Genomic DNA, 11,240 nt, shown 5'->3' on the forward strand with positions numbered 1-11,240 from the left:
TCTTCCTTACCATGAAAATAATAATATAAATTTGGAAGAGTATTTAAATGCGGGGATATACACTTATCAATCAATTCCATACCAAAATACTGACTTTACCTTCCAAAATATTGAACAATAATTAAATGAATAATAATATCACGAATAATGATCAAATAATCAATAATAAACTTAAGCAAGAGTATCTTAATTAAATAAACAATTATTCACAATAAACAAATTCCACCCGCATGCTTTGACTTAACTATAATGCATAAGTACTCGTCACCTCACATATACGATGTACCCGCATATTAAATCATGTAGCAAATAGACAATTAAGTCCTACTCCCTCAAGTCAAGATTAACCACGACACTTACCTCGCTTTGCAACCAAATTCAAGAACCCAATAAACTTTTTCCTCACAAATTCATGTCGAGAATCCTCAAATCTAGTCATAAACAATTCAATATACTCAATAGAAATCATAGGAAGTAATTCCATATGAATTTGATAATTTTTCGGATTAAAATTTGAAAATCATATAAAACATGACAGTGGGGCTCACGTCTCGAATCTCGAAAAAACTTACGAAATCTGAACACCCGTTCCGAGACGAGTCCAACCATACAAAATTTAACAAATTCCGATGTCAAATGGACCTTCAAATCTTAATTTTTCATTTTACGAAAATTTTACAAAACACCAATTTCTTCCATCTAAATCTGAAATAAATGATGTATATAGACATGTATTTATGAAATATAATCACTCTTAGTTATAGAACACTTACCCAATTCAAAAGTCATGAAAAATCTCCTCGGAATCGCCTAAATCCGAGATTCAAAACTCAAAAATGAGTAAAAATGGCTAACTTCCGATTTTATGTGTTCTGTCCAGGCCTTTCCGCATTTGCGGACGCTTGACCGCATATGCGGTTTCCGCTTTTGCAGAAAAGGGGCCTCTTTTGCAGGATGGGGCGCTTCTGCAGACAAGAAGCCGCTTCTATTGCTTCGCAGATGTGGCAAACATTCCGCACCTGCGCACAATGCCCAACCCCTTCCCTTCCCTTTCGCATCCGCGGTCTAAAATCTGCAGGTGTGATTAGACCAGAAGGCCAAAATTTCAGATTTTTCCTTAAGTCCAAATTTTGATGCGCTGACCATCTGGAATTCACCCGACGCCCCCGAGACCTCAACAAAATATACCAACAAGTTCTAAAACATAACACGGACTTACTCGGGGTATCAAATCACATCAAACAACATCGAAATTGCAATTCACACCTCGATTCGAACTTTTGAGTTTCAAACTTTTCAATTTACAAAACTTGTGCCGAAACATGTTAAATGAATCCGGAATGATTTCACATTTGGCACATAAGTCATAAATGACATAACAGAGCTATTCCAATTTTCGGAATCGGATTCTGACCCCGATATCAAAAAGTCAAATACGTGGTCAAACTTTAGAAATCTTTAGCCTTTAAATTATTAATTTCCGTTAAATGGTCATAACATGAGCTAGGGACCTCCAAATAAAATTCCGGGCATACGCCCAAGTCCCAAATAATGATACGAACCTACCAAAACTGTCAAAATACTGATCTGGATCCGTTTGCTAAAAATGTTGACCAAAGTCAACCTAATTAAGTTTTAATGCTCTATTTCACATTTTAATCCATTTTTCACGTAAAAACCTTCCGAAAAAATTATACGGACTGTGCACGCAAGTCGAGGAATAATAAATAATGCTTCTCGGGGTTTAGATCATAGAATTAATAATTAAATTTAAAAATGACCTTTTGGGTCATCACAATTTGGCTCCTGACCAAAAGCCAACTGTAATGGGGGGACTTCATGATAACTGGTTGGCCTTATGCGCACAAGTGTTGCTGCATGTAAAATAGCATGGCCCTACACTGAAAGGGGAAGTTTTGTCCTCATTAGCAATGGTCTAGCTATTAATTGGAGGCGTTTAATCAATGATTCTGCTAGACCATTTTGAGTATAAACATGAGCAACTGGATGCTCAATGCTTATTCCAATGGCCATACAATAATCTGTAAAGGCCCGAGATGTAAATTCACTAGCATTATCAAGACGAATTGTCTTAATTGCATAATCTAGAAATTATGCTCTTAACCTTATTATTTGGGCCAACAATCTCGCAAATGCCATATTACGAGTGGACAATAAGCACACATGTGACCATCTTGTAGATGCATCTATCCAGACCATAAAATACTTGAATGATCCATATGCAGGATGTATAGGCCCACATATATCACCCTGTATACGTTCCAGAAATACAGGAGATTCAATCCCAACTTTAGCTGCTGATGGTTTAATAACCAATTTTCCTTGAGAACAAGCAGCACAAGAGAATTCCTTAAATTGAAGAATCTTCTTGTTCTTCAATGTGTGCCCATTTGAATTCTCTATTATTATGCGCATCATGTTAGAACCGGGATGGCCCAACCGGTCATGCCAAATGATAAAATCATTAGAAGTAGTAAACCTTTTATTTACTATGGCATGTGATTCAACCACACCAATGTTTGTGTGGTACAATCCAGAAGAAAATGCGGGTACATTTTTTGAGAACACATTTTTCCCTGCTTTTATTGTAGTAATATAAAGGTATTCAATCTTTCCTTTGTTAGAGGTCTCAACATCGTAGCCATTTTGGCGAATAGCTTTGAAACTCAACAAGTTTCCTTGAGACTTACTACAATACAATGCATTATTAATAGTTAATATCGTTTCTCCAGGTAGTAATAAGGGCGCTCTTCCAGAGCCCTCAATTAACTTTGTACTACCAGATATTGTATTAACATAGGCCTTTTTCATAACCAAATAATAGAAAAATTTCTTTTCTCTTAATATTGTGTAAGTTTGCTGAGGGTCTTTCGGAAACAGCCTCTCTACTCCTTCAGGGTAGGGGTAAGGTCTGCATACACACTACCCTCCCTATACCCCATTAGTGGGATTTTACTGGGTTGTTGTTGTTGTTGTTGTTAATATTGTGTGAGTCATAGCACTATCCAAAAAGTCATAAATCTTAATTACTCGTCTTGGATCCAATTGAAGACTGAGGAATTTTATTTTTTTCATAAAAAAATAAAAGTACACCATGAGAAATACATAAAAAATAACAACACCAACAACAACATAAGATAACTTAAGTACTACTTGAAAACAAAAACAACTTTAGAACGTGACAAAAAAACACTGAAATAAAAATAACAACATAATTGCATTCCCCAGTAAAATGATCAAACTTTAGTTTTGATCTCCGAAGAAGTCTTCAACTTCCAAACGATTAAGATCATCGAGGCCTTCAAAATCATCATCGTTCAAAGAAAGATTTGCCTCGGTATTGTCATCATTTTTGTTTGAAGGTCGTGCCTCAAAATCATTTTTAAAGGTCAAGTGAGATTCCACTGGGGCATCAGTGGAAGATGCTCCAACACTATTTGCCTTCTTTTGATGGATTTTTGATAAATCCTGACAAAATGCCTAGATGCACGACATTCAATTTTCTAATGACCTTTCATTCCACAGCGGTGGCAGTTACCTTTTTCCTCTTGAAGGATTGGTTTGAGAACCCATATTGTTCTCTCATTTTCCCTGACCACCACGATGATGATTATTATATCGTCTCTTGCCATTGCCATGCCCACGTACTTTCATATGGCCATGATAATTATTCTGTCTTTTTACAGACTTATCATGTCTCGCTACCATATTTGCTTCAGGAAGCGGAGTTAAATTTGTGGGACGGGCTTCATGATTGTTCAGCAAAAGGGTATTATGTTACTCAGCTACCAGAAGGAATGAGATCAATTCAGAATACTTTTTAAAATCCCTTTCATGGTATTGCTGTTGTAATACCATATTTGAGGCATGAAAAGTTGTAAGAGTCTTTTCCAACAAATCCTCACCATTCATAACATCCCCACATAATTTCAATTGGGAAGTTATTCAAAATAGAGCAGAGTTATACTCACTTAAGGTCTTAAAATCTTGCAACCGTAAGTGCATCCACTCATATTGACTTGCGTGCGTGGTTTAATTCAGCTACAGGATGATTCAGAGTCAAATCAGAAGAAGGAAGCAAGTTTTGGAAGCTTAAGCGGTAAGAGTTAACTAGAATTTTGACTTTTGTGTAAACGGCTCTGTAATGGGTTTTGGATGATTGCAACATCTTCATATGGTGATTTTGGACTTAGGAGTGTGTTCGGACTGTGAATCTGTGGTCTGCAGCTGATTTAGGCTTGAAATGGCGAAAGTTGAATTTTGGGAGATTTTGACCGGAAGTGAACTTTTTGATATCGATCTGTTTTGGTAAGTATCCTGCCTAACTTTGTGTGGGGGAAACTACTCCTTAGGATTTGAGTCTTCTATGCTAATTGTAGTCCGTTTACGCGAGGTGACGAGTACGTGCTCAGATTTATTTGTGGAAAATTAGCCTTTTAGGGTTCTTAGCCCCTTGTATTCACTGAATATGTTGTTGTTCTTGTTATGATTACATTTCTTAATTACTAGTTTCACTTCTACCTGCTTTTATTAGAATTTATTGCTTCATGATCCACTCTTGTTGTTCACTTGATTTATATGTGCCTTAACTGAAATTGTTATCTCTTATATTACCATGTTGTCTTTTCTCTAACTGCTTATCTTTATTTGAAGTTATAATTATCTCTTCTGTAATTGTTAATCCTTAATTGAAGCTATGATTATCTTTCTGCTGCTTATCCCAAATTGAATTTGTTGTATCTCTTTCTTAATTGCCCAACCTTAAAAGAAGTTAGATATCTTATATTTTAGTTGACTTGTCCTTATTTGGACTTATTCGCCTTGTGTTAGCTCCCTCGTTGTTGAACTATACATTGTGGAACGTTGTTACATAATATTTCCTTTCTTGTTGAGTTGTTCTTATTATGACTAGCATTCTCTATTGTGGCTACTCCTTGTGAATTAATTCCTCCGTTCCTTTGAGTTCTGGAATTTCTGAGTTGACTTATTTGTCGTACCCTTGTATTACTTATACCTGTGGCGGCGTGCCACCCGATCCACACATACTAATCTAAAGAAAACACACATCGAGCTGTAATGCCTATACTCACGAAATGCTCGAATATCAACCATAAGCACGCCAAGTGCATAATACAAATCTTGGGGAGACGGGTAACGTCATATGCTATAAAACTCAAGAACAACTAAGGTGCGATATATGATCTGCATTCCGAGAGCCATCTTGCTCACATAATACCACAAACTATACAGGATCTAAAAACAAGTGTGAATAATCAAGCTGTCTCACAACCCACATGGCACAATAGAGTATTACATGAAATAGCTGACGACAAAAATAGCATCCAAGGCCCGAAGCCCCCTCCGAAAACAACGCTATGTTTAGATGAACACATCTGGCCTGATATAGAGCCCACATTCACATTTAGATCCATCCACGGACCACAAACCGATTCTGATCATACTATGCTTGGCTAAATAGCCTCTCAAGGACCCACAATGACCTATTCATGACACATAAGAATAGTTGTCAAATACGAAACAAACGCACATGGTCCACAGCCCAAGGAATAGAATGCCTCTCAGGCAAAAACTCTTGCACTTGCGATATTACCATGACCTCTATATTCGATCACAATCTTTAACATCAAGTGACTGACATGTCACACTTATACAAATCTCCCCATGGGGTATGATCCCATGACCATTCCGCTCAGGTAGCAAGGTCCACACATCCATACCACCAACCATTCTAATTCTATAGAGTGAGTCAAAAATCTGCAAGTCAACACATAAGGCCTCTTCCACATGACACTGATCACAGGTGACGCTAAAGACAATATGTCAAATACAAAACGAACTCACATGGTCCACAGCCCAAGGAATAGAATGCCTCTCAGGCATAAACTCTTGCACTTGCGATATTATCATGACCTCCATATTCGATCTCAATCTTTAACAATCAAGTGACTGACATATCACACTTATACAAATCTCCCCATAGGGCATGCTCCCACGACCATTCCGCTCACGTAGCAAGGTCCGCACATCCATACCACCAACCGTTCTAATTCTGTAGAGTGAGTCAAAAATCTGCAAGTCAACACATAAGGCCTCTTCCACATGACACCGATCTCAGGTGACGCTAAAGACAATACCAGCTTACTCTAAATAGCTGAATTCTCCCCTGCTCATCCGAGCTCTTGACATTCTTGTCAACACCAAACCGCAACCTTGATGCTCAGCTTCCAATTTCTCATGCCGTTCACTGCACCTAACATGCCAATACGCGAGAGTACCAGAATTCAATAAGAACCCCTGATCCACTAATAGAATAAATACTTCATCATATAGAAAACCTTTACTTAGCTCAGTTCAGAAGAACCAATGCAACACCCAACTAAATTCTAAAACCACTGGAAAATACAAACCTCGAGTAGTGGTCTAAACCACCATAATTCTTTCGGGTTCCATGTACACATAACAGGCCATAATACTCGAATGCCACCAAATAAAATCAATTACGGCGGACGTCAAGCCTCGCACGTACCTCCACAAATCACATGTATAACTCACCATGCTAAAGGAACTGATCATTGCCACCATCATCCCAGTTCAACCATTGCTAAGCGAACCGACTTCCCCTAATTTACTCGGAACTCGCCTTAGAAATAATAATAGATCCATTCAAAATATCATGAACCCAATTACGCACTCATCCTGAGTGACCTTATTTTAGGAGACCACATTGTCTCCAAAACCCACGAACCATCACATACTTTACTTGTGTTCATATTCGCATCTTCAACGGGTACACCCATTCTGATAATTCTTCCATGAACCCGAAGTAATTTTCTCCAATTCCTCCAATGTCATGCCGCAGACCAAAGATAACGTAGAATACTCCAAGCCACTTTTTCATAATCCACTGCCAAAGCTCGATACTTAACCATACCACGGACTCGAAATCCTTAGGCACCGCACTTTAATTTTGAACTTGCTAGGACCATTGTTGAGAGTCACCCACTCTGACTTGTCCTCGAGTATAATAAAAAAAAGGCCCTGCTAGAACATGAACACCCTCTCAAAGAAGCAACTGGAGGAATTCCTCTCCTTATACATCATACCCACACGAAGCATAGACTCTGAGTCTTCCCAAAATGTGAAGATGAACCGATAAGGCCAAATATAGAATACATTCCTCAAATCCTTTGCTCAATTTACCACTGATATTTTCTTTCCTTAGTCGTAATAACCCACCAATACACCGATAACCATAATCCGCATAAGTTGACAACTACGCAATCCAATCATAGACGGTGGGGCTCTCCCACTTAGCTTGAAGCTATAATTACATAACCTTGGGACCTACCAAGGTTCTTTCTTCCCCATTGACATCAGCTAAAAGTTCCAACAACGCATTCCAAACTCGAAGTCGTGTTGCATGCTCAACGCATTCCAAACTCAAAGTCGTGTTGCATCCAAATAAAATCCAAGATCTAAGCTTCCGCCAAGGAGTGTTGCTATCCTACCACAGAACCCATATGCTACTCTACCACTTTGGTCAAACCCTCTCTTTTAAGCAACTCCTCGACTTCTACTTTTCACACTTGACCTCCTAACAATTCAACCACTGCAAGACACCTCCCACATGTCCTTCCTCGTCTTTTGCTACCCAATTGTTGCTCCAAACCCGAATCCATTTCTGTAACATCCGATCACATAAGTCGCCACCAACTCTAAACCTCTTCGAAGATCATCTTTCTCAAGCCATCAATACTAGAAGTACCAATTCGATCCTGAACCACAACACACTGCAACATCTGACAGCCGCTTCCCCGGCACCATTCACAATACTCTGCCCCAAAGGCGATTTGAAGAAGGCCATAACACCGGCAAACTTAACACATTCAGTCGAGGACGACGACACCACATCTTGTATGAAGATTCCACCACACTTGAAAATACCAAGTCTCGTTACTCCATCAATCCAACCTGAACATTCTTAGTCCGATTTCCTTTCCCTCCACTGGAAATTAAACACTGAACCTCTGAATTACGCATTGAGAAAAACCTCCTTTCAATTCATTCACCGCCCCTACACGTAGACAAGTATCCTACAATTACTTTAATACTGTGCGATAACAACTCATGAACATCATAGCGATTGGTGCATTGCCCCAAAACCATAAGAAATACAGCTACTAAGCTGAGATGACAAAATATCTGTTACACCCCATGTTTTCGTACGTTAATGTTTCGTCGTAAGTTAATCGATGTAAGTTCGGGAATGAGATTATTTTGAGATTATAAGCCTTATGCTATTTCAAACAAGTGATGAGCAAATTCGTGAAGGTGAGAAGGTAAGCAAATTAAAAATAATAATAATAAAAATAAATTTTCGTCGAAGTTTGTAATGTTGGGATAAAATACGGCCCGAGCTAAAATACCCGGTATGTATGGACTAGTGCCATACAAGGTACCATATGACCATGGTAATAAGGTGTATGAAATGTGTTAAAAGTGAGTAGTATTTTAAGTAATTTGACATAATCATTTATTATGTAAATTATTGGATAATGGAGAAATTAACTAATTAATCAAGTGACTAGTGGTTAATTAATCCAATTATTTGGATAACAATTACATCTAAAAACGGTCAGCACATCAATGAAAATTGGTGACTCTTAAATCATAATGCAAGGTGGCCAAATTGTATGAATTTTGGTGGCAAAGCCTTCAAAGTGGAGCCACCTAAAAATTTAATATACTATTCCTAGTCCAAGATTCACTTTCTAATTCTAATTTCTTAGAAACATTACTATCCAAAATCACAAAAGAATTTCAACCAAGCACATAAGAAACATTGTCCAAATCACTTTCGGCCAAGATTTTCTTGGATGGAAACGTTATCCAAGAAACGTTATCCAAGAGTTTCTTATCCAAATCATATAAGAAACGTCATTTTGGGGATGGAAAGGTTTCGGTCAAGATCTTCTTTGAGCAACGTGATTGCGTTGAGCTTTTCATACGACTTGTTTCATATTTTGTCGCAATTAACGTGTGTTAGAGGAATTGTCAAGAGAATCGGCTCAGGTATATTAAGTCTAAGTCCTTTCTTTATTTTGGCATGATCTCGTAATTACATGAGTTTGATAACGAGGCATAAAGAAAAATTCATATCCCGAAATTTACGTATATTTTCCTAGTCTTGTAAGTTACAATATTCTTCTTATCGGGACTTCATATTCAATTGAGTATTTTCTTTTTTTTCAGTCATGAGAGGAGAGAATCTATATATACAGTATTACAGTATTTTCATTACCATCGAGCTATAATCGATGGGCAGGCCTCTATTAGGCAATCTCTGATCAGATGGTAAGTTATATACCGAGCCTACTGTGGCCGAGCGCCTATGAGCGAGCCCAGTTGGCCGAGATACAGAGCCTAGTATGGCCGAGCGCCTATGAGCGAGCCTACTACGGCAGAGCAGTTACATATATACCGAGTCTTATAAGGCCGGACAACTATTTTACTTACTATATTGAGAGAGTTGAGTCAGTATCAGCAGGTAAGCATATCTTCAGATTATCATTGACTTCCAGTTGTTTTCAGTTTTTATATTATCAGTTCAGTTTCAGCTTTCAGTATAGTGCCGTACATACTCGGTACATTATTTCGTACTGACATCCCTTTTCTGGGGGCGCTGCATTTCATGCGTGCAGGTTCAGGCCGACAGACGGGTATACCTCCTCATTAAGTGTTGCCCGAGTTCAGCTTGATCGGTAAGCTCCATGCCTTTCGGAGTTGCCGGGTCTAGAGCTTTATGTACATATTGTGTATAAATGTATATATGTTATGAGTAGGTCGGGAAGCTGTTCCGATCACAGTATATCCACCAGTAGAGGCTTGTAGATATATCCTGTTAGTTAGTGCAACATGTTAGGCTTGTAGGCCTTGTATGTATATTTGGTTGGTTTGTCAGCTGTAGTAATTATGACGACCTTGTCGGCCCAGTTTTATATTGATATTTATTCAGCATTCGCAGTTGTCTTGCAATGTGGCCCATGTCCAAAGTATGATATCATATGTTCAGAGTCCCTTAGTCGCAAGTTGGTACGCAAGGATAGGTGAGGCACCGAGTACCGGTCTCGCCCCCTGGTTCGGGGCGTGACAAAAGTGGTATCAGAGCAGTTCTGTCCTAGGGAGTCTACAAGTCGTGTCTAGTAGAGTCTTGTTTATGGGTGTGTCGTGCACCGCACTTATAAGCAGGAGGCTACAGGGCATTTAAGACTATCACTCTTTCTTCTTACTCTAGATCGTGTGGTAGAGCTCCGTTGTAAGAAGTCAATTTCCTAAACTCTATCTTAGTCATAATACGACGATACCTACATCCAGAAAGATAGTTGGTAGAGATATAGCTGTGGAAGAGTTGAGTTAGAGAAACTCAAGTTTGCATTATTCCTATGATGGATAAATGTGAGGTCTTCAGCAGAATATTTGTGTACCTTACGTGTAAGCTTCTTGATAAGGAGCCTTAAGGCAAGAATATCTATCCACCTCTATGGTGAAAGGCAATGAGAGGTTCAGAAGATAGATACAAGCTTCAACAAGTAAAAGGAGCAAGATGAGAAGGGTATGAGGTACCCAGTTAATGAAGATTACCGGTATTTTCAACTTTGGCAGAAAGGTATAAGCATTGTGACTTACCTTCAACAGTAACAGACATATATAGAATTGGCCACACCCATCTCAGTTATACCTTATTGGGGGTTAACATGTGTAGTTTAAGAAAAGGACATGATATTAGGATCCGACTAGGGTTAGAGTAACCCAAAATGGTAAATGGATTGTTTGTGTTAGTTGGCATTTCATAAGGATATTACAAAGGTGCTAATAGATCTCCTTGTGAGGCACCCAGACAGTGCACTCTAGAATATTACAATTAGATTTGAATAATGCATGGAAGGGATAAATATTACCTTAGTGTGGCTCGCGTCCCTAGTAGAGCGAGAACGTTAAGCAACCCCAAGAGCCACTGGATGGAGCAAGGGGAGCTAAAAGCAAAAGAATGTCTTGTTCGAGTTTTTAGAATAAAGTGATAGACATGAATGTTAGCGCAAAACAAGAAAAGAGTTAATGAAGTATTATGAGTAAGATATGATACATGGATGACAACGGTGGATCAAAAAGATGACAGTATTACAAAGTCTATAGTCAAT

The sequence above is a fragment of the Nicotiana tomentosiformis genome, unplaced genomic scaffold (genome assembly GCF_000390325.3).
Source record: "Nicotiana tomentosiformis unplaced genomic scaffold, ASM39032v3 Un00003, whole genome shotgun sequence".
NCBI classification, from domain to species: Eukaryota; Viridiplantae; Streptophyta; class Magnoliopsida; order Solanales; family Solanaceae; genus Nicotiana; species Nicotiana tomentosiformis.